The sequence below is a fragment of the Mizuhopecten yessoensis genome, unplaced genomic scaffold (assembly GCF_002113885.1).
Source record: "Mizuhopecten yessoensis strain PY_sf001 unplaced genomic scaffold, ASM211388v2 scaffold5965, whole genome shotgun sequence".
Taxonomy (NCBI): Eukaryota; Metazoa; Mollusca; class Bivalvia; order Pectinida; family Pectinidae; genus Mizuhopecten; species Mizuhopecten yessoensis.
The window spans coordinates 480,644-505,273 of NW_018406312.1; the positions used below are offsets into that span (position 1 = coordinate 480,644).

General features: G+C 38.9%; 2 protein-coding genes across 8 annotated transcripts in view; one reads left to right on the plus strand and one right to left on the minus strand.

Annotated features, from left to right (window-relative positions):
* Positions 1 to 10,522, minus strand: part of LOC110451342 (cytosolic phospholipase A2-like) — an 86,719-nt gene extending 76,197 nt beyond the window's left edge. Inside the window, exon 1 of the mRNA XM_021499302.1 lies at positions 10,388 to 10,522. The gene's annotated coding sequence lies outside the window, so the exon portion shown is untranslated. The remainder of the gene's footprint in view (positions 1 to 10,387) is intronic.
* The window catches only part of LOC110451344 (prostaglandin G/H synthase 2-like), a 46,230-nt gene that overhangs the window by 3,231 nt on the left and 18,369 nt on the right, over positions 1 to 24,630 (plus strand). Inside the window, exons 1-2 of one of the 7 annotated variants that reach the window (XM_021499310.1) lie at positions 4,736 to 4,807; positions 7,832 to 7,943. The gene's annotated coding sequence lies outside the window, so the exon portion shown is untranslated. The other 6 variants (XM_021499307.1, XM_021499309.1, XM_021499308.1 and 3 more) reach the window with 6 other exon arrangements.

Here is a 24,630-nt window from a genome sequence, read left to right on the forward strand (position 1 = left end):
GGGCTAGTTAACTACCTTTGATGTGTCAGCTTGACAAGGGGATATCTAAATCTTATATAAAGTAAGGGGCTGTGTACAGGAGGGCTAGTTAACTACTTTTGATGTGTCAACTTGACAAGGGGATATCTAAATCTTATATAAAGTAAGGGGCTGTGTACAGGAGGGGATAGTTAACTACTTTTGATGCGTCAGCTTGACAAGGGGATATCTAAATCTTATATAAAGTAAAGGGGGTGTGAACAGGAGGGCTAGTTAACTACCTTTGATGTGTCAACTTGACAAGGGGATATCTAAATCTTATATTTGATGTGGCAGCTTGACAAGGAGATATCTAAATCTTATATAAAGTAAAGGGGCTGTGTACAGGAGGGCTAGTTACTACCTTTGATGTGTCAGCTTGGCAAGGGGATGTCTAAATCTTATAGAAAGTAAGGGGCTGTCTACAGGTGGGCTAAATAACTACCTTTGATGTGTCAGCTTGACAAGGGGATATCTAAATCTTTTTAAAGTAAGGGGCTGTGTACAGGAGGGCTAGTTAACTACCTTTGATGTGTCAGCTTGACAAGGAGATATCTAAATCTTAGATAAAGTAAAGGGCTGTGTACAGGAGGGCTAGTTAACTACTTTTGATGTGTCAGCTTGGCAAGGGGATGTCTAAATCTTAGATAAAGTAAGGGGCTGTGTACAGGAGGGGCTAGTTAACTACCTTTGATGTGTCAGCTTGGTAAGGGGATATCTTAATCTTATATAAAGTAAGGGGCTGTGTACAGGAGGGGCTAGTTAACTACCTTTGATGTGTCAGCTTGGCAAGGGGATGTCTAAATCTTATAGAAAGTAAGGGGCTGTCTACAGGTGGGCTAAATAACTACCTTTGATGTGTCAGCTTGGCAAGGGGATGTCTAAATCTTATAGAAAGTAAGGGGCTGTCTACAGGTGGGCTAAATAACTACCTTTGATGTGTCACCTTGCCAAGGGGATATCTAAATCTTAGATAAAGTAAGGGGCTGTGTACAGGTGGGCTAAATAACTACCTTTGATGTGTCACCTTGGCAAGGGGATATCTAAATCTTAGATAAAGTAAAGGGCTGTGTACAGGGGGGCTAAATAACTACCTTTGATGTGTCAGCTTGGCAGGGGGATATCTAAATCTTAGATAAAGTAAGTGGCTATGTACAGGAAGGGCTAGTTAACTACCTTTGATGTGTCAGCTTGGCAGGGGGATATCTAAATCTTAGATAAAGTAAAGGGCTGTGTACAGGTGGGTTAAATAACTCCCTTTGATGTGTCAGCTTGGCAAGGGGGTATCTAAATCTTATATAAAGTAAGGGGCTGTGTACAGGGTGGGCTAGTTAACTCCCTTTGATGTGTCAGCTTGGCAAGGGGGTATCTAAATCTTATATAAAGTAAGGGGCTGTGTACAGGAGGGGCTAGTTATCTACCTTTGATGTGTCAGCTTGGCAGGGGGATATCTAAATCTTAGATAAAGTGAAGGGCTGTGTACAGGAGGGGCTAGTCAACTACCTTTGATGTGTCAGCTTGGCAGGGGGATATCTAAATCTTAGATAAAGTAAAGGGCTGTGTACAGGAGGGGCTAGTTATCTACCTTTGATGTGTCAGCTTGGCAGGGGGATATCTAAATCTTAGATAAAGTAAGTGGCTATGTACAGGAGGGGCTAGTTAACTACCTTTGATCAGATAGTTCAGTTGGTTAGAGCATCTGTCTAGGGTTTAGGGATCCAGAAAAAAACCTGTCATTAGTGATATTTTATATTTTAACTTTGAACTTTACCTACCAGCTCCCTTACCTCAATGAAACTGCAGTTCATTTGTTACATACAGTGCTGCATGTACATGGCATGTTCAATATGTATGTATTTTGATTTTTTTTCTCTTATGGCAATATTGTATATTTGTACCATTCATTTTTTTAAAAGAACAAAATAATTTCTTTGTCCTTTAAAGTTTTAAAATCTCTCATTTATGTTAAACGATTCCTTTTCTCACCACTGAATTTTGCATGGTTCCAGTAATTTGAAATATAAGTTGATGGCATGTCACGGAATACAAAGGACATGATCCTTCTAAGTGATACACAAACAAGATGGGTGACATTATTGTATATAATCACCGCACTTAATTAGTTACATCTGACAACTATAAATTGGTGTGGAAGGCTTGAGTTACTGCTCATAATGTGTTAAGGATTCATAGACAAGGTCAGTGACGATATTTCAACAGAGTTGTATATAACACTGGTATGTTAGATTAACCAATTAACTTAATTTGACATGTCAATAGTCAAATTGATGTGTTCAACTGGGTATAACATCTGCAGTGTTATTATTCCTCATCATCAGTTCCGCTGATTGTTGCGCTCGGGACTATCTAATATAATGTGATCAGGTCTATATGTGATTACTGTGTTTTATGAAACCCTTGGTAATACCAAATACAGTTTATATTAGAATCAACGAAACCATAACACAACCCCCCCCCCCAGATTCTCATGGCTTAGTGAACCAACCGTGTATTGTCAATTAACAAATGACTGTTTATTTACCAAATCATTAAGATGACTTCAATTAAATGTTAGGGTTGACCAGTTTAGGTAGAATAATAAATTAATAATAATCAGCATTTGATATAGTGCCCTATCTTCCTAACATAAGCCACTCTAAAGTGCTTTACAGTACACAGATATACAATTATACAATTAGCATATACATTAATCAATACAATTTTGCCTGTGTGTATGTGTGATATGCAATGTGTAGGTAGGGGCAGAGGTGGTTCGTTTTGCCTTAATTGTACACTTTTTACCATTGTACATAATTAAGCCTTAATAATTTTTTCACCAATTTTGTTTTGGTTTACTTTTAATTTGTTTGTATGAAAAATAGATAACTTGGGTGTAATTGGTAGGAACATTTAGGGAGGGGTATCATTTTGAAGAAGCATTTAAACTTTTTTATTGAAATATTTTACCAGATATTGTTTTTAAATGTGAATTTGTCATTCTTTAAATACATATTAACAAAATAATGTGTGCCTGACAGGGAACAACTCATTGAAATAAAAATTGTTTGTTGAAAAAAGTAAGAAAATTAAAATGTGGGGGTGGGGGGTGGGGGGTGGGGTCAACAAAGTTCTTCATTTGACCATGGCTTTGGTTAAGTGGATCTGGGCTGCCCCCACCCCCTATCCTATATAGTGTATTAGATGTAAATACACTGACAGTATTAGATATAACACCCACAGGCTGTTGTATGAGTGATTATACTTTTAGCCTATTACACTGAGTCTTTATACTAGTTATCCAAATGATACGTGAGTGTATTAGTAGTTATAATGACAGCTTTATGTATCGGATGTTAAACCCAGTATCGGTGAGAATGGTAATATACCCGTATCACTATAGCATGTGTAATGGTAGAAAAAGGGAGCTTAACCATTTATTGTGTGACGATAAGATTGAGTTATAAGCGCCTGGTTTACAGGATAGATTTACTAAGCAGGACAAGAATGTTATCGGAGACATCACCGTCGTACATCACCACATTCTAACTTACTGGCCTTTGTTTATCAGAAAAAAAATATACTGCTGATTTTGTAACATGCTGACAATGGATATATCACTGTCTGTCTACGAGTAGAGATTCCTGTTCACTGTCCGTGATATTAAACCTGTACCTCCTGCCTCTAATACACGGCCCACTGCCTCATCCACAAACAGGGAAACCATAATATAAAAATAGAAGCCTGTGTTCAGTGCAAGTGCAATTTCAGTAAATTGTGTGTAGAACATGTTCAATTGTAAATGTCAAGGGCTAATATAATCCAGGATTTTGTGTCTGGGGGACAAGAAATCAAGTAAAGAACATGTTCAATGTTAGAGGTAGAACCATGTACAGAACATGTTCAATGATAGAGTTAGAACCATGTGCAGAACATATTCAATGGTAGAGTTAGAACCGCATGTGCAGAACATATTCAATGGTAGAGTTAGAACCATGCACAGAACATGTTAAATGGTAGAGGTAGAACCATGCACAGAACATGTTCAATGATAGAGTTAGAACCATGTGCAGAACATATTCAATGGTAGAGTTAGAACTGCATGTGCAGAACATATTCAATGGTAAAGTTAGAACCATGCACAGAACATATTCAATGGTAGAGGTAGAACCATTTACAGAACATTTTCAATGGTAGAGTTAGAACCATGTACAGAACATGTTAAATGGTAGAGTTAGAACCATGTGCAGAACATATTAAATGGTAGAGTTAGAACCATGTACAGAACATGTTCAATGGTAGAGTTAGAACCATGTACAGAACATGTTCAATGGTAGAGGTAGAACCATGTACAGAACATAATCAATGGTAGAGTTAGAACCATGTACAGAACATAATCAATGGTAGAGTTTGAACCATGTACAGAACCTGTTCAATGGTGCCATGTGCAGAACATGATCAGTTGTAGAGAGAAATCAATAAATCATGGGCAGAACTTGTTCAGTGGCAGAGGTAGAATAAGAAACCTTGTACAGAACCAAACAAATGCTTGAGGATGATTAAAAGACACATTAAAAAGTGTTCAATTCAATTTAGTGCAAGAACATATCTCAAGGCATCATATAGAGAAAGGGTTCAGTGGGAGTCGACTTGAAAACATATGTGTATCTGCATACTTATATTACAGTAAAATAAAGTGCTCAACCATTACATGTGTGTTCTGTAAGTGTGTGGCCGTACCTACATATTATATGAAAGTGTCTGCACCTGTGTCTGGTTCCCAGCCATACAGGTAAACTATTTCACTTGTGCAACACCAAGATTCAAAACTGCACCTGATACACCTGTAATTAGCAGACACTGCATGGACACTTGATGAGATTTATATACTTTGATAGGAAATAGGGATGCCCGGTGTAGATACTGGACTTCCCTATACCTCACCTGTACAGGTAGGTCTAATTGGCAACTTAGATATGCTGAAGAGTACTGTAGTGTGTAGTTATTTGCTTGTAACTGTAGGCCAGGAATCATATTGGTATTATGATACAGCGAAATTGTTGGTGTGACATTATGTAGGGAGGGAACAGGTATGTAGGCTCGGCTCAGTGTGTAGGCTGTTGTATATATTTATCAAAGTCATACAATTCTTCATGTGCCCATTCTCTACATAGCTGAATTGTGTATGGGACTTGCAGTGAACACCTACCTGAATGACTTTACTATAGAAGTGACATGCATGGCTGATTACCATTTTATACTGTAATTCTCAACGATAACATTAGAGTCAATTTTTAAGTTGACAAACCATACCAAGAACTGTAACTGTCTACCCTCAATCACATGTGCTTTCAATGTCAGCCATCATACAGGAGAGGTAGGTATAGTCTACACATGTATAGCTGGATTTCGTGTAAAGCTCGGTGTAGTAATTTTGTCCATTTTTGATGTGTCTGTATATATAGTTACATACACAATGAAGTTGTTTCTAAAAATTTGTGTATAGACATGATTACCAGGACAACCATTAACTATACTTATATTCAATCTAAGCTATGGTAGCGTATAACCTTACAAATGGTTTACCTGTACGTAATATACAACCAGTCTTATATCACTGGTTTACAGTCTTAATTAAAACCCAGAATCTTCAAAGAGGTCTGTGTGTAATATTATAGATTACTTTCATAGCAATAGGTTTATTAACCAGATATATTAACCCAGGTTCTTCATTTATAGGTCATCATGCATGACAATCTAGTGAATCTACCTCATATTGCAGTGTAAGATTTGATTGGGGACACTTTCAAATTCAAAGGGGAGACTACTGGAATAAAATGTGTCTTATCAAATCCAAATATAAAAGTTAAAGTCAATATACAGTGGAGATAAAATTGATATTATCACAATGGTAGTCACACAGGGAAAGGACATTACACTGGTGTCACAGTGGTGGTCACACAGAGCAAGGACATTACACTGGTGTCACAGTGGTGGCCACACAGGGAAAGGGAATTACACTGGTGTCAAAGTGGTAGTCACAAAGGGAAAGGGAATTATACTGGTGTCACAGTGGTAGTCACACAGGGAAAGGGCATTACACTGGTGTTACAGTGCATGTGGAGGTCACACAGGGAAAGGGCATTACACTAGTGTCACAGTGGTGGTCACACAGAGAAAGGGCATTACACTGGTGTTACAGTGTTGGCCACACAGGGAAAGGACATTACACTGGTGTCACAGTGGTGGTCACACAGAGAAAGGGCATTATACTGTTGTCACAGTGGTAGTCACACAGGGAAAGGGAATTACACTTGTGTCATAGTGGTAGTTACACAGAGAAAGGGCATTACACTGGTGTCATAGTGGTAGTTACACAGAGAAAGGGCATTACACTAGTGTCACAGTGGTAGTCACACAGGGAAAGGGTATTACACTGGTGTTACAGTGGTAGTCGCACAGGGAAAGGGAATAACACTTTTGTCATAGTGGTAGTCACACAGGGAAAGGACATTACACTGGTGTCATAGTGGGGATCACACGGGGAAAGGACATTACACTGGTGTTACAATGGTAGTCACACAGGGAAAGGGAATTACACCTGTGTCACAATTGTAGTCACACAGGGAAATGACACAACACTGGTGTCATAGTGGTGATCACACGGGGAAAGGACATTACACTGGTGTTACAGTGGTAGTCACACAGGGAAAGGGAATTACACCTGTGTCACAATTGTAGTCACACAGGGAAAGGACATTACCCTGGTGTCATAGTGGGGATCACACAGGGAAAGGGCATTACACTGGTGTCACAGTGGTAGTCACACAGGGAAAGGGCATTACACAAGTGTCACAGTGGTAGTCGCACAGGGAAAGGGCGTTACACTGGTGTTACAGTGCATGTGGAGGTCACACAGGGAAAGGGCATTACACTGGTGTCACAGTGGAAGTTACACAGAGAAAGGGCATTACACTAGTGTCACAGTGGTAGTCACACAGGGAAAGGGCGTTACACTGGTGTTACAGTGCATGACGAGGTCACACAGGGAAAGGGCATTACACTAGTGTCACAGTGGTAGTTACACAGAGAAAGGGCATTACACTAGTGTCACAGTGGTAGTCACACAGGGAAAGGGGCGTTACACTGGTGTTACAGTGCATGTGGAGGTCAAACAGAGAAAGGGCATTACACTAGTGTCACAGTGGTGGTCACACAGGGAAAGGGCATTACACTGGTGTTACAGTGCATGTGGAGGTCACACAGAGAAAGGGCATTACACTGGTGTCACAGTGGTAGTCACACAGGGAAAGGGCATTACACTAGTGTCACAGTGGTAGTCACACAGGGAAAGGGCATTACACTGGTGTCATAGTGGGGATCACACGGGGAAAGGACATTACACTAGTGTCACATTGGTAGTCACACAGGGAAAGTAAATTACTCTGGTTTCACTATTTGGCAATGCAGGAAAAGACCAAATTTTGCTAGTATCAATCTTAATAAGAACCGATAATATTATACATAAGGGATGTGTATCACTTCTGCAATATATATCAGGCATTGTCTGTGCATAATACTTTCACCCCAAGCACAAAAGTAAGGGTTTCAAATATCAAAATCCTCTCACTGCCAGCACAAAGACATGGTGTCAAATTCAGGTGAGAGGACAAAGTTATCAAAAAGATGTAAGCAGAGAAGGATATCCTGATGGACATTGGATATGTATTTTGGTCTATGTAAGCGTCTACTTGTTTTATTTAAAAAGAGGATTATTTACACTATTTGTAATATTCATAATCTTGTCTTATTTCAGTGGTAACACAATTGTCTTCGTCAGTGTATTTTACACCAGCGGGTAACACACTACTAAGGAGACTACACAAACCCCTACAATAGGTAGTGAATGTTGTCTGGAACTACTGCAGGTAAGATGATCTTCTAATCTAAATAATCATAAATGGAATACCCACGACATAAGTACCCTGTTTTATGTCTTTAAATGGGCCTGATCAGAAACATCGCATAAAAGTGTGATACATAGAACTCCGAGTCGCAGTCATGAAAGGGATTTAAACCATGAAAGGGAAAATATTGTGAAAACATGCCAACATGTGATAAATACAATATTATTTGTACAGTGAGATATAAATGGTAGTGGTGGGATATTAATTGTAGTAGTGGGCTATAAATGGTAGTGGTGGGATATTAATTGTAGTAGTGGGATATAAATGATAGTGGTGGGATATAAATGGTAGTGGTGGGATATTAATGGTAGTGGTGGGATATTAAAGATAGTGGTGGTATATAAATGGTAGTGGTGAGATATTAATTGTAGTGGTGGGATATTATTGGTAGTGGTGGGATATTAATTGTAGTAGTGGGATATAAATGGTAGTGGTGGGATATTATTGGTAGTGGTGGGATATTAATTGTAGTAGTGGGATATAAATGGTAGTGGTGGGATATTGATTGTAGTAGTGGGATATAAATGGTCGTAGTGGGATATTGATTGTAGTAGTGGGATAAAAATGGTAATGGTGGGATATTAATTGTAGTAGTGGGATATAAATGGTAGTGGTGGGATATTAATTGTAGTAGTGGGATATAAATGGTAGTGGTGGGATATTAATTGTAGTAGTGGGATATAAATGGTAGTGGTGGGAAATAAATGGTAGTGGTGGGATATTAATTGAAGTACCGGTAATGGGATAATGATTGTATTAGTTCGATATTACTGGTACTGGTGGGCTATTACTGGTACCGGTGGGATATTAATGGCAGGTGTGGTGTTATCAATAGTTCAGATAGGACATTAACAGTAAGGTTAAAACATTTAATTGTATTACAACTAGATTAAGGCACCTTGAACTGAAAATCAATATAAAGCATTTTGTGGTTGTATTAAGCTTTACCACAAAAGAGACACACTCCCAGTGTGTTCTGTTATGGTGAACGGGTTCCGTGATGGTTACATTCCTGTCGTGGGTCTGAAAAGTCTGAGGCTTTCTGTGAAATCACAATATGTAATTGTAAACCTAGCATGATATGTTTTGTGTCCGAGGTCTATACCTATCTGTGAAATTACAAAATATGATATAAAACCTAGCATGATGTGTATTGTGTCCGAGGTCTATTCCTTTCTGTGAAATTACAAAATATGATATAAAACCTGTATTGTGTCTGAGGTCTGTTCCTATCTTTGAAAGCACACTATGTTACAAAACTTAGCATAATGTGTATTGTGTCTGAGGTCTATACCTATCTTTGAAAGCACACTATGTTACAAAACCTAGCATGATGTGTATTGTGTCCGAGGTCTATACCTATCTTTGAAAGCACACTATGTTACAAATCTTAGCATGATGTTTATTTATGACTTTTTATTTGCCATTAATCTTCCTAATTTGGAGAAAGATTCCAGATTTTTTCAATTTTTCTGACTGTTGAGCAAAATTATGTAAGTCAAATTGTAATTATTCAGTGCATGCAATAACTGTAGCTATGATTTTTTTATACTAGTATGCTGCCAAATAAGGAGTCTTTGTACATCATTTAAAGATTTTTTAGATTTTTAGTTTCTCGTCCATGAATAAATGTGCAAGGTTGGCATGTATGTCATTGTCTAAATGACAAGAGAGATTGAGTATTTACATTAACATACAAGGTCTTAGCAAGTGAATCCTACGTGATGTACTGGTACTGACATAGGTGTTGAATAACACACTTCATGGAAAATGTATTACAAGCCACAGCAGATCAAACATTATGACAGTGAAAAATACTGGGTTAAATCTATAATAAAATTCAGTCTTAACCCTTTCACCACTGTATACCATAATGGACTCATCCATATCAATGCATGGTTGAGTCTACTAAAGTAACATAGGGATGAAAGGGTTAAGTCATCATATTGAACACATTTATTGATAACTACTGCGTTTTTGTATTTTTGACAGTACGTACGTCATCAATAAATTAAAATATATTGATGAAACAGCATAAGAAAAAAAATCTTTGTTATTTGAGTAGTTGATTCATTGCTGTTCATTTTGCTATCTGATGGACCCGGAGTATTAAGCTAAACATCGTACAGGAAGAAAATCGCTTGAAGTCTTAATGACCGAAATGTTGATTTGGTAAGTACTCGTAGTGAGTACACAGATAAGTGTAGTGGTACTACCGATATTTTACATAAATTATCTATGCATTATATTGGCATAAATATTGACATAATGTCCCTGTGCATACAAAATATCTGTTCCATTTAATGAAATATGAATACAACAAGATAATTTGAAATTAAAAAGAATAAAATTTGCTGTTTCAAGTTAGCATTCATTGCCAACTGCTTAGTAACGGTAAGAGGTACCTGTGGCAAGTCTGCAGAATTCGTCACAGCAGTCGACCAGGTGCTTAACGAGGTGTAAGGCGGCCGAAAGTTTTCCTGGATTTATGAACGATACTTTGTGAAGGAGAAAATAAGGAAGATGACAGCCTTGGTCCCTGGCTATTACAGTGCTGTAGAACTACAAGAGAGGTGCACTGTTATCTGTCAAAAAGTAGGATGTCTCAGCTAAGGGCACAGGGTCACTCCACTACTTATCATCCATCCTCCTTGTTAAGATAAAACTCATTTTTTTTTTTTTTTAATCCCTTTTTAGCAATAAGAGGTTGGTGTTCCAATAAAGAAATTGTCCTGGTGATTTGGAGCTTAGAACAACTTTCATTTCAAGGATATGTCAGTTGCGATATTGTGCCAATTTTTCAGGCTCCCTTCACTACTTATCATCCATCCTCCTTGTTTAGATAAAACTGACTTCCTGTTTCTAAAAAAAATTAAAAAAATCCCCTTTTAGCAATAAGAGGTTGATGTTCAAATATAGAAATTGTCCTGGTGATTTGGAGCTTAGAACGACTTTCATTTCAAGGATATGTCAGTTAGGATATTGTGCCGATTTTTCAGGCTCCCTACCACAGTCCTTTTTATTATCTATCCTAAACATCCTTTGTGTTATCTTGCTTAAACAATATACTATTTAAAAAAAACACATGGCCATAGTTTACTACCAATGTCCCCTTTACCTGCTATACAGTAGGACCTATGTTCTCCCATGTCTAGAATTGTACATGTCTGGTCAAGTAGCAGCCTGGCGCTGGCTATTTCAGGGTTGACCTGTCTTGTAAAGGAGAAAATGTAAGGTTACAGATCTATTGTTATGATAATATGTGTTTATGGAGGATTCTTAAAGTCATTTCATACTTAATTCTTTGCTTTTCTTTCCTTTAAAATGGAGATTCTTAAGTACAATGTTTAGAAGTAAAGTATGGAGATTTAATGATTTTCATACCTTTAGAAAACCACATGAACATTATGCTTTACTTAAACGAGGTCTAATTTCCAATTTATAGGTGGTAATTGGAAGAATGACTCAACCAATCTAATAAGAAGCCAACTTAGCCTTAGTAACATCGGGGAGATTAACTAAGGAGACAAAATGTACACTCTAAGGTGTGAGGCCCAGTCCTAGTGTGACAGTATAGAGAGAGCAGACCTTCCCTGTAAGGTATGAGGCCCAGTCCTAGTGTGACAGTAAAGAGAGAGGAGACCTTCCCTATAAGGTATGAGGCCCAGTCCTAGTGTGACAGTATAGAGAGAGCAGACCTTCCCTGTAAGGTATGAGGCCCAGTTCTACTAACATCGGGGAGATTAACTAAGGAGACAAAATGTACACTCTAAGGTGTGAGGCCCAGTCCTAGTGTGGCAGTATAGAGAGAAAAGACTGTCCCTGTAAGGTGTGAGGCCCAGTTCTAGTGTGACAGTATAGAGATAAAAGTCCATCCCTGTAAGGTGTGAGGCCCAATACTAGTGTTACAGTATAGGGAGAAAAGACCGTCACTGTAAGGTATGAGGCCCAGTCCGAGTGTGACAGTAAATAGAGAGAAGACCTTCCCTGTAAGCTACAAGGCCAAGTCCGAGTATGACAGTATAGAGAGAGGAGACCTTCCCTGTTAGGTATGAGGCCCAGTGCTACTATGACAGTATAGAGGGAGGAGACCTTCCCTGTAAGGTATGAGGCCCAGTTCTACTAACATCGGGGAGATTAACTAAGGAGACAAAATGTACACTCTAAGGTGTGAGGTCCAGTCCTAGTGTGACAGTATAGAGAGAGCAGACCTTCCCTGTAAGGTATGAGGCCCAGTTCTACTAACATCGGGGAGATTAACTAAGGAGACAAAATGTACACTCTAAGGTGTGAGGCCCAGTCCTAGTGTGGCAGTATAGAGAGAAAAGACTGTCCCTGTAAGGTGTGAGGCCCAGTTCTAGTGTGACAGTATAGAGATAAAAGTCCATCCCTGTAAGGTGTGAGGCCCAATACTAGTGTTACAGTATAGAGAGAAAAGACTGTCACTGTAAGGTGTGAGGCCCAGTCATAGTGTGACAGTAAAGAGAGAGGAGACCTTCCCTATAAGGTATGAGGCCCATTCCTCGTATGACAGTATGGAGAGAAAAGACCTACCTTGTAAGGTATAAGGCCATGTACTATTGTGTGACAGTATAGAGAGAAAAGACAGCCTCTGTAAGGTATGAGGCCCAGTCCTAGTGTGTCAGTCTAGAGAGAGGAGACCTACCCTGTAAGGTGTGAGGCCGGGGCAGTCATTGTATGACAGTATAGAGAGAAGAGACCTTCCCTGTTAGGTATGAGGCCCAGAGGCTGAGTCCTAGTGAGACAGTATAGAGAGAGGAGACCTTCCCTGTTAGGTATGAGGCCCAGTGCTACTATGACAGTATAGAGGGAGGAGACCTTCCCTGTAAGGTATGAGGCCGAGTCCTAGTGTGACAGTATAGAGAGAGCAGACCTTCCCTGTAAGGTATGAGGCCCAGTCCTAGTGTGTCAGTCTAGAGAGAGGAGACCTACCCTATAAGGTGTGAGGCCGGGGCAGTCATTGTATGACAGTATAGAGAGAAGAGACCTTCCCTGTTAGGTATGAGGCCCAGAGGCTGAGTCCTAGTGAGACAGTATAGAGAGAGGAGACCTTCCCTGTTAGGTATGAGGCCGAGTCCTAGTGTGACAGTATAGAGAGAGGAGACCTTCCCTGTAAGGTATGAGGCCCAGTCCTAGTGTGACAGTATAGAGAGAGGAGACCTTCCCTGTTAGGTATGAGGCCCAGTGCTACTATGACAGTATAGAGAGAGGAGACCTTCCCTGTAAGGTATGAGGCCGAGTCCTAGTGTGACAGTATAGAGAGAGGAGACCTTCCCTGTAAGGTATGAGGCCCAGTTCTACTATGACAGTATAGAGAGAGAAGACCTTCCCTGTTAGGCAAACCTTTGATAAAGTTTGTGTGGAGCCACACTTACACATGTGAGATTTTGTTTTGCTTTAATCAGGTAATTCATTGTTTAATTGTCTTTGGGGACCAGTGATGCTTCTCCCTACTCTACTGTAGATCACAGTTTGGAGATGCAGGTGATGTGGAAGTACTCTTCGTACTTCCTGGAGGCATCCGTCTCTACAGTATTTACATGTAGTAGGCTGTGGGGGAATCAGCCAACCTTAATTATGCCCAGAACACTTTGTTATATGGAGTAGACTCCAGAGTCATCCGTCTCTTCAGTACTTTGCCTTTATATGCTGAGATCGCTGGGATAAAGGGAGCAAGGGGCGTGTTTAAATGTTCTGTATAAAAATGTGAATTCATTTATAAACGACAATGTGTGGATGAACCACTCAAATACAATTAATTGGTCTTAAAGGCCTTTCCTACCTAGACATTTTGCAAGGTCATTTCAAGGATATTTGATCATTTCCAGCTGCTCAAGTTTTAAATCAATCTATAAAATGTAAATTATATAATTGTATACCTAATGGTGAGACTGTGAGATTCTACCTCTAGATTTGGGGAGGTCAGGAAAACAGTGTTGTAGCAGGCCAAGTTTCAACATTACCTTGTATACTGACTATGCAGTCATGTCACCATTAAACTCTAGCACTGCACTAGTATTACATGTATATATAGCAGACTAAGCGACTGATAAACCTCAAGACACCCGGACTGATAAAGTCTTCAGCACTGACTACCCTTAATTACTCCAAAACAAAGTTTTTTCAATAAATGCAAAACACAAATAATTTATTTACTGTTTGTTATCACCATGAAGTCAAAACACCTCTTTATTCTCGGGAGGAAACTGGATAAGTTATGAAGTGTTGGAGCCGAGGAACTCTCATTCTATTTATATACCCTAATGTGACATTTAAACAGTCCTGGGTAGAGATAGATCATTACACAGAGAAGGAATATTTAACTGATTTCATATCTGTATTGAGGCTTCAGTGATAGTTATTTGACATTTATCGTGTATGCATACGTGCCAAAAATCATGTCCATTGTCCACTTCATGCTGTGTACCCTGTGTCATTCAGACACAAAACCGGAATATTTTACCCGAACTTGAAAGGGGGGCTTTGATTAAAACTCTTACACTACAACTCGGCTATCTAATTCAGATCACTTTTAACCTAGCGCTCTGCCGAGATATATCACTGGGTCTTAGCTCAGGTCTATCTTACTGGTCCATATTGTGTACAACTTAACATTTGGAGATGGTGCGGTGGATATTAATTGTTTAACTTTCCCAGATCACGACCTTATACACAATGAAGAATGCCAGTGTTTAATGTCGACAAGGATTTCCTCTGCGTTTTCAGCTTTTTGTTGTATCACTGATCCGCAGATTTCACATTACATAGACCTTAAGTGAATTTGTTTAAAGTAAGTACCATCCTTATTTAGGGAATAACCCAAACTCACTCCTATAGCTTCATCCTAACAGGATATATGTGTACGGATGTCAGACCTTCCTCTGGTGACACAAGTACTATCCAATTATTTACCATACTGTCATTTAGTACCTTTATTACAGAAACATCAGTGGTAGATCATCTATCATTGACCTGTACCACCAGCAAAGTTCTGTAAGGTATGTGACACTGTAGTAGTTGGCTACATTCAGCTCAATTAGAAAGATTTCAGTATATGTGTATATCCTGGGGTGAGATTCTCTTATGTTTTGCTGAATTCGTTTTCTCATCTGCCACGAACAGACTTTACCTCAAATCTGCTTTATAACAATGGTTTGAACAATACTTTACCTCATGATTTGCTGTATAGTTTAATCCTATCCCTTGAATAGAGTTTGTGTTGTGGTCTATCAGTTTACTCATCTGCCTTGAACAGAGTTTGTGTTGTGCTGTTTTAGTTTCATCATCTACCTTTACAGAGTTTGTGCTGTGCTAGTTTACTCATCTACCTTGAACAGAGTTTGTGTTGTGCTGTTTTAGTTTCATTATCTACCTTTACAGAGTTTGTGCTGTGCTAGTTTACTCATCTACCTTGACCAGAGTTTGTGCTGTGTTAGTTTGCTCTTCTACCTTGAACAAAGTTTGTGCTGTGTTAGTTTTCTCTTCTACCTTGAACGGAGTTTGTGTTGTGCTGTTTTAGTTTCATTATCTACCTTTACAGAGGTTGTGCTGTGCTAGTTTAGTCCTCTGCCTTGAACAGAGTTTGTGATGTGTTAGTTTACTCATCTAACTTGAACAGAGTTTGTGCTGGGTTAGTTTACTCATCTAACTTGAACAGAGTTTGTGATGTGTTAGTTTACTCATCTGCCTTGAACAGAGCTTGAGTTGTGCTGTTTTAGTTTCATTATCTACCTTTACAGAGGTTGTGCTGTGCTAGTTTACACATTTGCCTTTAAAATAGTTTGTGTTGTGCTGTTTTAGTTTCATTATCTACCTTTACAGAGGTTGTGCTGTGTTAGTTTGCTCTTCTACCTTGAACAGAGTTTGTGATGTGCTGTTTTAGTTTCATTATCTACCTTTACAGAGGTTGTGCTGTGTTAGTTTTCTCTTCTACCTTGAACAGAGTTCGTGCTGTGTTAGTTTACTAATCTACCTTGAACAGAGTTCGTGCTGTGTTAGTTTACTCATCTAACTTGAACAGAGTTTGTGGTGTGTTAGATTACTCTTCTACCTTGAACACAGTTTGTGCTGTGTTAGTTTTCTCTTCTACCTTGAACGGAGTTTGTGTTGTGCTGTTTTAGGTTCATTATCTACCCTTACAGAGTTTGTGCTGTGTTCGTTTACTCATCTACCTTTTCAGAGTTTGTGCTGTGCTATTTTACTCATCTACCTTGCACACAGTTTGTGCTGTGTTAGTGTACTCATCTACCTTAACAGAGTTTGTGCTGTGTTAGTTTACACATTTGCCTTTAAAAAAGTTTGTGTTGTGCTGTTTTAGTTGACTTTTCTGCCTTGAACAGAGTTTGTGTTGTGGCTGTGTTAGCTAGTTTACTCATCTGCATTAAACAGAGTTTGTGTTGTGCTGTTTTAGTTAACTCCTATACCCTAAACAGATATTAGTTGATGCCCTGAGCAGAGATGGTGTTTTGGTGAAATTGTTACCTGTTATGGATTAAAGAGTGTACCTGTTGTTTTTCGTGTATTACCTTCTAGTATAAACATCTGACTTGTAATATCAGCCGGAGAAATATATATATTAACCATAGCTTTGATCTGTAGAGTGTTTCTGTCTGTCAAATGACAGATGTTGATAATGCCTGATTTATCCTTACTTGTCAAACCTCATACCTGACATATAAATATTTAGATAGATATAAAAATCACACGATGCTGGTGACTAATATCATAAAGATGGTTCTAAAGTCATGGTTATGGTGACTAGATTTACCGTCACATGGATGTGACATTTCAAAATGTCAGACAAGACCTACACTTACACAGAGAGATAATGGATGATGATGATGCTAACTTTGCTTTGTGAACTTTATGATGTGTGCATTGAGTGAATGACTAATCAGCAAAAACCCATCTTTTCTAATGTAACAAGGAATATACAACTGTCTGTATTCCGTCTTTTCGTATTGCAGAGTTATCTGCTCTTGTGAGCAGGTATTGATTGTTACGTCATTGGTTTGTGAGAGTAACGTCATCAATTTTTGGGAAAACGACGTAATTTTCTCACACAAACCAATGACGTAACAATCAATATACCTGCAGCCCACAAGAGAAGATAACTCTGCAATACGCAAAGACGGAATACCAGAACCCAGGGCCAATCCTTTTCTCTGGTTATATACTTTACAGTCTTAGGACCCCCCTCTCGACTTAGTAATATACAAATATTAACTTTTTAATAAAATACACCTTGCTATTGTGGGATTGATTTTTGTTCACAAAATACACTTATCAAACTAAAGCTCGTGAAAGGACGTTCTACCTCCTGTCAAGTTGTCTGATGACTCAGGATCACACCTGGATATGGAAGAAAAATGTTTGCTTTTCATAGATTTTGAAATATTCCTTTATATCTAGTTAAATAAAAAGATTTTAAGAAGAAGGAAACAGACTCAAGGGTCGGGTGAGATTTGGTAAGTGACAGACTCTAGGGTAGGGTAAGATTTAATAAGCATCAGACTCTAGGGTAAGGGAAAATTGGGTAAAGTGACTCTAGGGTAGGGTGAGATTTAGTAAGTGACAGACTCTAGGGTAGGGTGAGCTTTGGTAAGTGACAGACGCTAGGGTTGGGTGAGCTTTGGTAAGTGACAGACGCTAGGGTTGGGTGAGCTTTGGTAAGTGACAGATGCTAGGGTTGGGTGAGCTTTGGTAAGTGACAGACGCTAGGGTAGGGTGAGCTTTGGTAAGTGACAAACGCTAGGGTACAATAAGATTTAGTAAGCATCAGACTCTAGGGTAAGGGAAAATTGGGTAAAGTGACTGTAGGGTCGGGTGAGATTTAATAAGTGACAGACTCTAGGGTAGGGTGAGATTTGGTAAGTGACAGACTCTAGGGTAGGGTAAGATTTAGTAAGCGTCAGACTCTAGGGTAGGGGAAAATTGGGTAAAGTGACAGAAATCTAGAATAGGTGAGATTTGGTAAAAAGACTGACTCTAGGGTTTTTGTTAAGATTTGGGAAAGAAAAAGACTTTGGGTAGATTGGAAATTTTGTAAGAAGCACTTTAGGTTAGGGCAGGATTTGGTTAAGAAACTGACACTGGGGTTAGGTGAGATTCAGTAAAGAGGTCACCTGTTTAGATAGTGTATTCTGATTGCTCCAGTCAACCCAAGGGTATAGTGCACCAACGCCTATTCATGTATTGTACTTTGATAGCTTTTATTAATCTACTGACTTCAACAAAACAAGAAAGGAAACTCAAGTGCGTATATCTGTCTATTTTCAAGCTGATATTCCAGGGAAAGTTCTGTTCAAGGCTGATGCATAAATTGAAAGAGCACAACGCCAGGTAAATTCACTACATGGTAAAAGCATAAAGAGAACTCCAACACCTGTTTAAAAAATATATCATCCTTTTATCTGTCTGAGGGTATAACGCCCCAACACACACTCAAATAACAAGTAGGTAAGAGATGGAGCATCAACACCAGGGATTCCGTGAATTAGGAGATTTTATTTGTTGATTTGTTTCGGTAGGCTAGGCCTACCGTCATCAAAACAATTTTACAGTGGCATAGTAGAGCTAAAGGTGCAAATTAAGGTTCACAATTTAATGACATCGTGATATTATTATTTAGATCACGTGCTGGTTATTACCTATCGTCTATGGAGCCCTATTAGAATACTCCGGTATCCACCTAAGGTTTCTCCACCGAGACATCTACCAACCAGCATCTATAGGACATAGGACTCCTCCACCGAGACATCTACCAACCAGCATCTATAGGACATAGGACTCCTCCACCGAGACATCTACCAACCAGCATCTATAGGACATAGGACTCCTCCACCGAGACATCTACCAACCAGCATCTATAGGACATAGGACTCCTCCACCGAGACATCTACCAACCAGCATCTATAGGACATAGGACTCCTCCACCGAGACATCTACCAACCAGCATCTATAGGACATAGGACTCCTCCACCGAGACATCTACCAACCAGCATCTATAGGACATAGGACTCCTCCACCGAGACATCTACCAACCAGCATCTATAGGACATAGGACTCCTCCACCGAGACATCTACCAACCAGCATCTATAGGACATAGGACTCCTCCACCGAGACATCTACCAACCAGCATCTATAGGACATAGGACTCCTCCACCGAGACATCTACCAACCAGCATCTATAGGACATAGGACTCCTCCACCGAGACATCTACCAACCAGCATCTATAGGACATAGGACTCCTCCACCGAGACATCTACCAACCAGCATCTATAGGACATAGGACTCCTCCACCGAGACATCTACCAACCAGCATCTATAGGACATAGGACTCCTCCACCGAGACATCTACCAACCAGCATCTATAGGACATAGGACTCCTCCACCGAGACATCTACCAACCAGCATCTATAGGACATAGGACTCCTCCACCGAGACATCTACCAACCAGCATCTATAGGACGTAGGACTCCTCCACCGAGACATCTACCAACCAGCATCTATAGGACATAGGACTCCTCCACCGAGACATCTACCAACCAGCACCTATAGGACGTTGGACTCCTCCGCCTCTTCGTATGTTTTCATAATTTCTCAAACCAAGGGTAAAATGCCCCTTCCCCAACAACTATTTAAAAAATATATCATCTGTATTCATGTCTGTCCAATGGTGTAAGATATAGTGACAAGATAAATGAGTGTACATCACAATAAACCCTACATAGACCTAATACAAGTGTGTCAGACCTTAAACTCTAAACAATTTTAAAGTTTTATGTTATTACTGTATGGTTGAGAAGGTAAAGGTTATCTTTTGACCTGCATTTAAATAAAGGAGGTGAAAAATTCATGTCAGACTAGGTATTATTATATAGGATTAACTCTATTGCTTTAGGACTTTGAGAATGTACATTTAAATACTCAATGATAAAGACAAATATGTTATGCTGCCTTTAATTAAATAATCATTTTCTAATTCACATGTGATGTTGTGGTACATTGTGCAACAGAAATGTTAGGTATGTTACTTTCCACAGAGGAGTATTATTAGAACCTGATGCGGAATTCCATACATCATCTGCTATTGTTGGTGAAATTATTAGTCTTGCATTTCACCATAAAAGTACAAGAAACCTGACATCAAATTTAAGAGTTATGTCCCCTTAAAGGCACAAATAAAGCTATATGCTGTTGTCAGATAATAGATTTAATTGTTAGGTGAGGGTATAAGGCATGACACACATATCTATCTCTTCACTTAACTACCAATACATCTACTGGCTAGGTAAGTACAGGAGTCTAGTTAACCATGAGTGAACATGTTAAAGCCTTGGTCTGGTGAGGTAAGTACTGGAGTCTAGTTAACTTAACCATGAGTAAACATGTAAAACCCTTGGTCTGGTGAGGTAAGTACTGGAGTCTAGTTAACTTAACCATGAGTGAACATGTTAAAGCCTTGCGGTCTGGTGAGGTAAGTACTGGAGTGTACTTAACTTAACCACAAGTTAGCATGTTAAACCCTTGGTCTGGTGAGGTAAGTACTGGAGTCTAGTTAACTTAACCACAAGTTAACATGTTAAAGCCTTGTGGTCTGGTGAGGTAAGTACTGGAGTGTACTTAACTTAACCACAAGTTAGCATGTTAAACCCTTGGTCTGGTGAGGTAAGTACTGGAGTCTAGTTAATTTAACCATGAGTGAACATGTTAAAGCCTCGGTCTGGTGAGGTAAGTACTGGAGTCTAGTTAACTTAACCACTCAGTTAACATGTTAAACCCTTGGTCTGGCTGGATAAGTACTGGAGTCTAGTTAACTTAACTATGAGTTAACATGTTAAACCCTTGGTCTGGTGAGGTAAGTACTGGAGTCTAGTTAACTTAACCACTCAGTTAACATGTTAAACCCTTGGTCTGGCTGGATAAGTACTGGAGTCTAGTTAACTTAACTATGAGTTAACATGTTAAACCCTTGGTCTGGTGAGGTAAGTACTGGAGGCTAGTTAACTTAACCACGAGTTAACATGTTAAAGCCTTGGTCTGGCTGGATAAGTACAGGAGTCTAATTAACTTAACCAATAATTAACATGTTAAGGTGGGTCCATCCTTCTCAAATTTAGCGCCACTGTGCAGGAAGCTGTGCATGTTGGCTAGATTTCAGAATGATTTACGGTAACCTAACGACACCACGCTTGGATTTAAAAAGTGTCGTCGACAATTAGGTACGAAGAAACAAGACTACTGCAATGCACATACTCCAAAGACAAATATTCCTATCTTTAGTTAATAATAATAATATGATAATTCGATATACCGCTTTATCACAACCTAGTTGGTAGGTCGTCTCAAAGCGGTTCACAAATTATTATTCGTGGTTATAGGGCCTTTGCAACCAGCCAATATCTTTCTCAACTCCCTGGGGAGCATACAGCCGGTACTGCGATTTCGACGCTCACAGCTAGCATAAAACAATTATAGCCCTGCCCAACCAGGTACTCATTTACAGCTGAGTAGACTGGAACAAGAAGAGTAAAGTATCTTGCTCAAGGATACAACACAGTGTCGTGCCGCGAACCCGCAACTCTTAGGTCACGTGCCCGGCGTCCTACCACTAGACTACCGTGCCTCCCAAGTTATGTATGTATATTGTTAAAGATTAGTCACAATATTTCATAATTCGTTTTAAGAAAAAACGTATCTGAAAAGGAATATTGAAAAGTTGTATGTGCAGTATATAAACTGTAATGAATGAGATAAAAAGGAATGAACAAAGTTACAAAAACAATGCTTAAAGTAGTATATATTCTTAACAAGGTAAAAAATCATTCATTTACGTTTATGAGACTTGTGCTGTGGTTTGAAGACTTTTGCAATGTCAGTAAAAAACTCATGAAGTGCTTGGGCATTTATAGTTTCCTTAATAATGCAGAACTAGTCAAGGGTTGGGTAGGTGAACAACAATTCCAAGAATCGGATTTCCAAAATGTGTTTGAAGAAGAATCATATCTATGTTTACCTAGGTATGTCGGATGATTACTCAATAGACATATTCAAATTTGTTGTTTACATTAGGTTTTGCATTGTTCGTAAAATTGCTTGAACATGTATAGCCATTGGGTTACCTAAAAATGCTGAACTATTTAGGGAGTCCGTAATAAAAAAAATAATTCCGAGTTTCGGATTTCTAAACTGTGTGTGAAGATTCCCCCTATTTTCGATGCGTCTGACAATATATAATAGTTGTTTCTCGGTCACGCGTCCTAGTTTTTAGGTGTTGTTAGCTTCAAGATACACATATTCGTTTATTTTTTGTACCGTGTATCTGACATTTTAATTGTGGGGCTAGTTATTACCATTCCAACTTTAACAGCCCATCAACAAAGCGCCAATAACTAGTAGCATTGTGGGGGTAAGCTTTTCACGACAACTGACACAGATGAGAGTATAACTCATGCGGATTAACGCATGCTGGATCACGTCCAATATACTAGATATTTCTATAAGCTTTATTTATTTTACAACAATCATGAAACAAGTTATTACAAGTTATTACAATTCATACTAATCACTCTTGTTGGCCCGAATGTTAGCGCGCGGAGGTCTTACTTTGGGAGGAAACCGGAGTACCCGGACAAACCCCACGTGTTTCGGAGTTATTTCGGAGAAACTTTGCTGCTTTTCTTGACAAAGCTGTCTTCCTCTTTAAATAACACCAGGTTACATACATGTTTTGATCAATACTTCTCATTCTGTATTATGTTTCAAAAATGTGATTTGATTAAAATCAATGTAAGTTTTTAAAATGTGTTTTATTCATTTTTTTCTCTCCAGTTATAAAATGACTAAAATACATGGCTTCAGCTTGAATATCACATGTACATTTCATAACAGTTCATCATACATGTGTAACCTGGTGAGATGCCTTTGTGCTCATTTGAAATATACATGCACATGGAAAAGATTTTCATAAATTACTTTGGNGTACATCACATAATGTTTAAAAAATATTCAACTTGGTGGTAACTCAAATTTTGTAAATATTGTAGAAAACAAATTTTTACTTAATTTTCATATTTTGTGGTAAATTTGCAGAAAAGTGGCTACCTTTTTTCTTTTCATATATGGAATCTATGTAAAAAATGTAAGAAAATAAGCCTAATTAGAAAAAAATGACATGGGTTTTTCCAAAAGGATGGATCCACCTTAAACCCTTGGTCTTACTAGACAGTATTGGAGTCTAGTTAACTTAAGCACATGTTAACATGTTCAACCATTGGCCTGGCAAGGTAAGAACTTGTGTCTAGTTAGCTTAACAACAAATTAATATGTTTAACCCTTAGTCTGGCTAGGTAAGTACTAGTGTTCAGTTACTATGGTAACTTACAGGGTCTTGTTAATTTAACCACAGATTGAACTCATTCACCCCTGAAACTTCATTATGAACTATTCCAATTATTGAATTGGAAGAGTTCAAATGTGTCTTCAGGGGTAAATGAGCTAAATATGTAACTCTCAACCTTGCTAGGAAAGTACCATCTGAGTATGGTATATGATTGTGTCAGGGAACAGTCACTTTTATCCTGTTAACCCTTTCACCACTGTAGACCATAATGGACTCATCCAGATCAATGTATGGCAGAGTCTACTAAAGTTACCTAGTGGTGAAAGGGTTAAGTAGGATTTAATTAGACTGTATCTGGAGCAGTCTGTTTGATTGAGTCAGGAATGGGTAATTAGTGGCTTACAAGGTTTGATTACCAGTTAATTACACTTATGTTCTAAACGAACATAAATTATTTATCATATGATCTCAAACTCATCACTGGGAGTTCTTCCGCCTAGCTAAACGAGGACATACATTTATTCACTTTATACAATGTTAAGTAGAAATTTCAAACAGCGAGTATATTCCTCTCTGTCTTCATCCCCATGTTGTGCTCGACCATTAAAGATTCTGCAATCACAAAATGAAAGACAAAGAAACATGCATTTCCGAAAAGTGGTGGGACGGTGGGAAAGTCTGTATTGTTCTATTGCTAGGCAGACACAGACACCTGTGCATGTCATCACTGTCCTAAACTCACCTATCGCACGTGCCTGTAATGCAGCACATGCTGAACTCTGACCCGGACTTTTCCAAGCACTCATTTACATAACTATGATAAATGAATTAATTATAAGAGGTACTGTAACATGTACTCTAAGAACAGTGTGATGAAACAGAACCTCTGTAGATATACCGGTCTACTCTGAGCTATAAAGACGGGCCTGATTAACTCACAACCAACATGTACTCTAAGAACAGTGTGATGAAACAGAACCTTTGTAATATACCGGTCTACTCTGAGCTATAAAGACGGGCCTGATTAACTCACAACCAACATGTGCTCTAAGAACAGTGTGATGAAACATAACCTCTGTAGATATACCGGTCTACTATGAGCTATAAAGACGGGCCTGATCAACTCACAACCAACATGTACTCTAAGAACAGTGTGATGAAACAGAACCTGTGTAGATATACAGGTCTACTCTGAGCTATAAAGACAGGCCTGATTAACTCACAACCAAATTAATATAGACAGAAGACAGAAGTATAAGTGGATAGCAAGTTAATAACACTT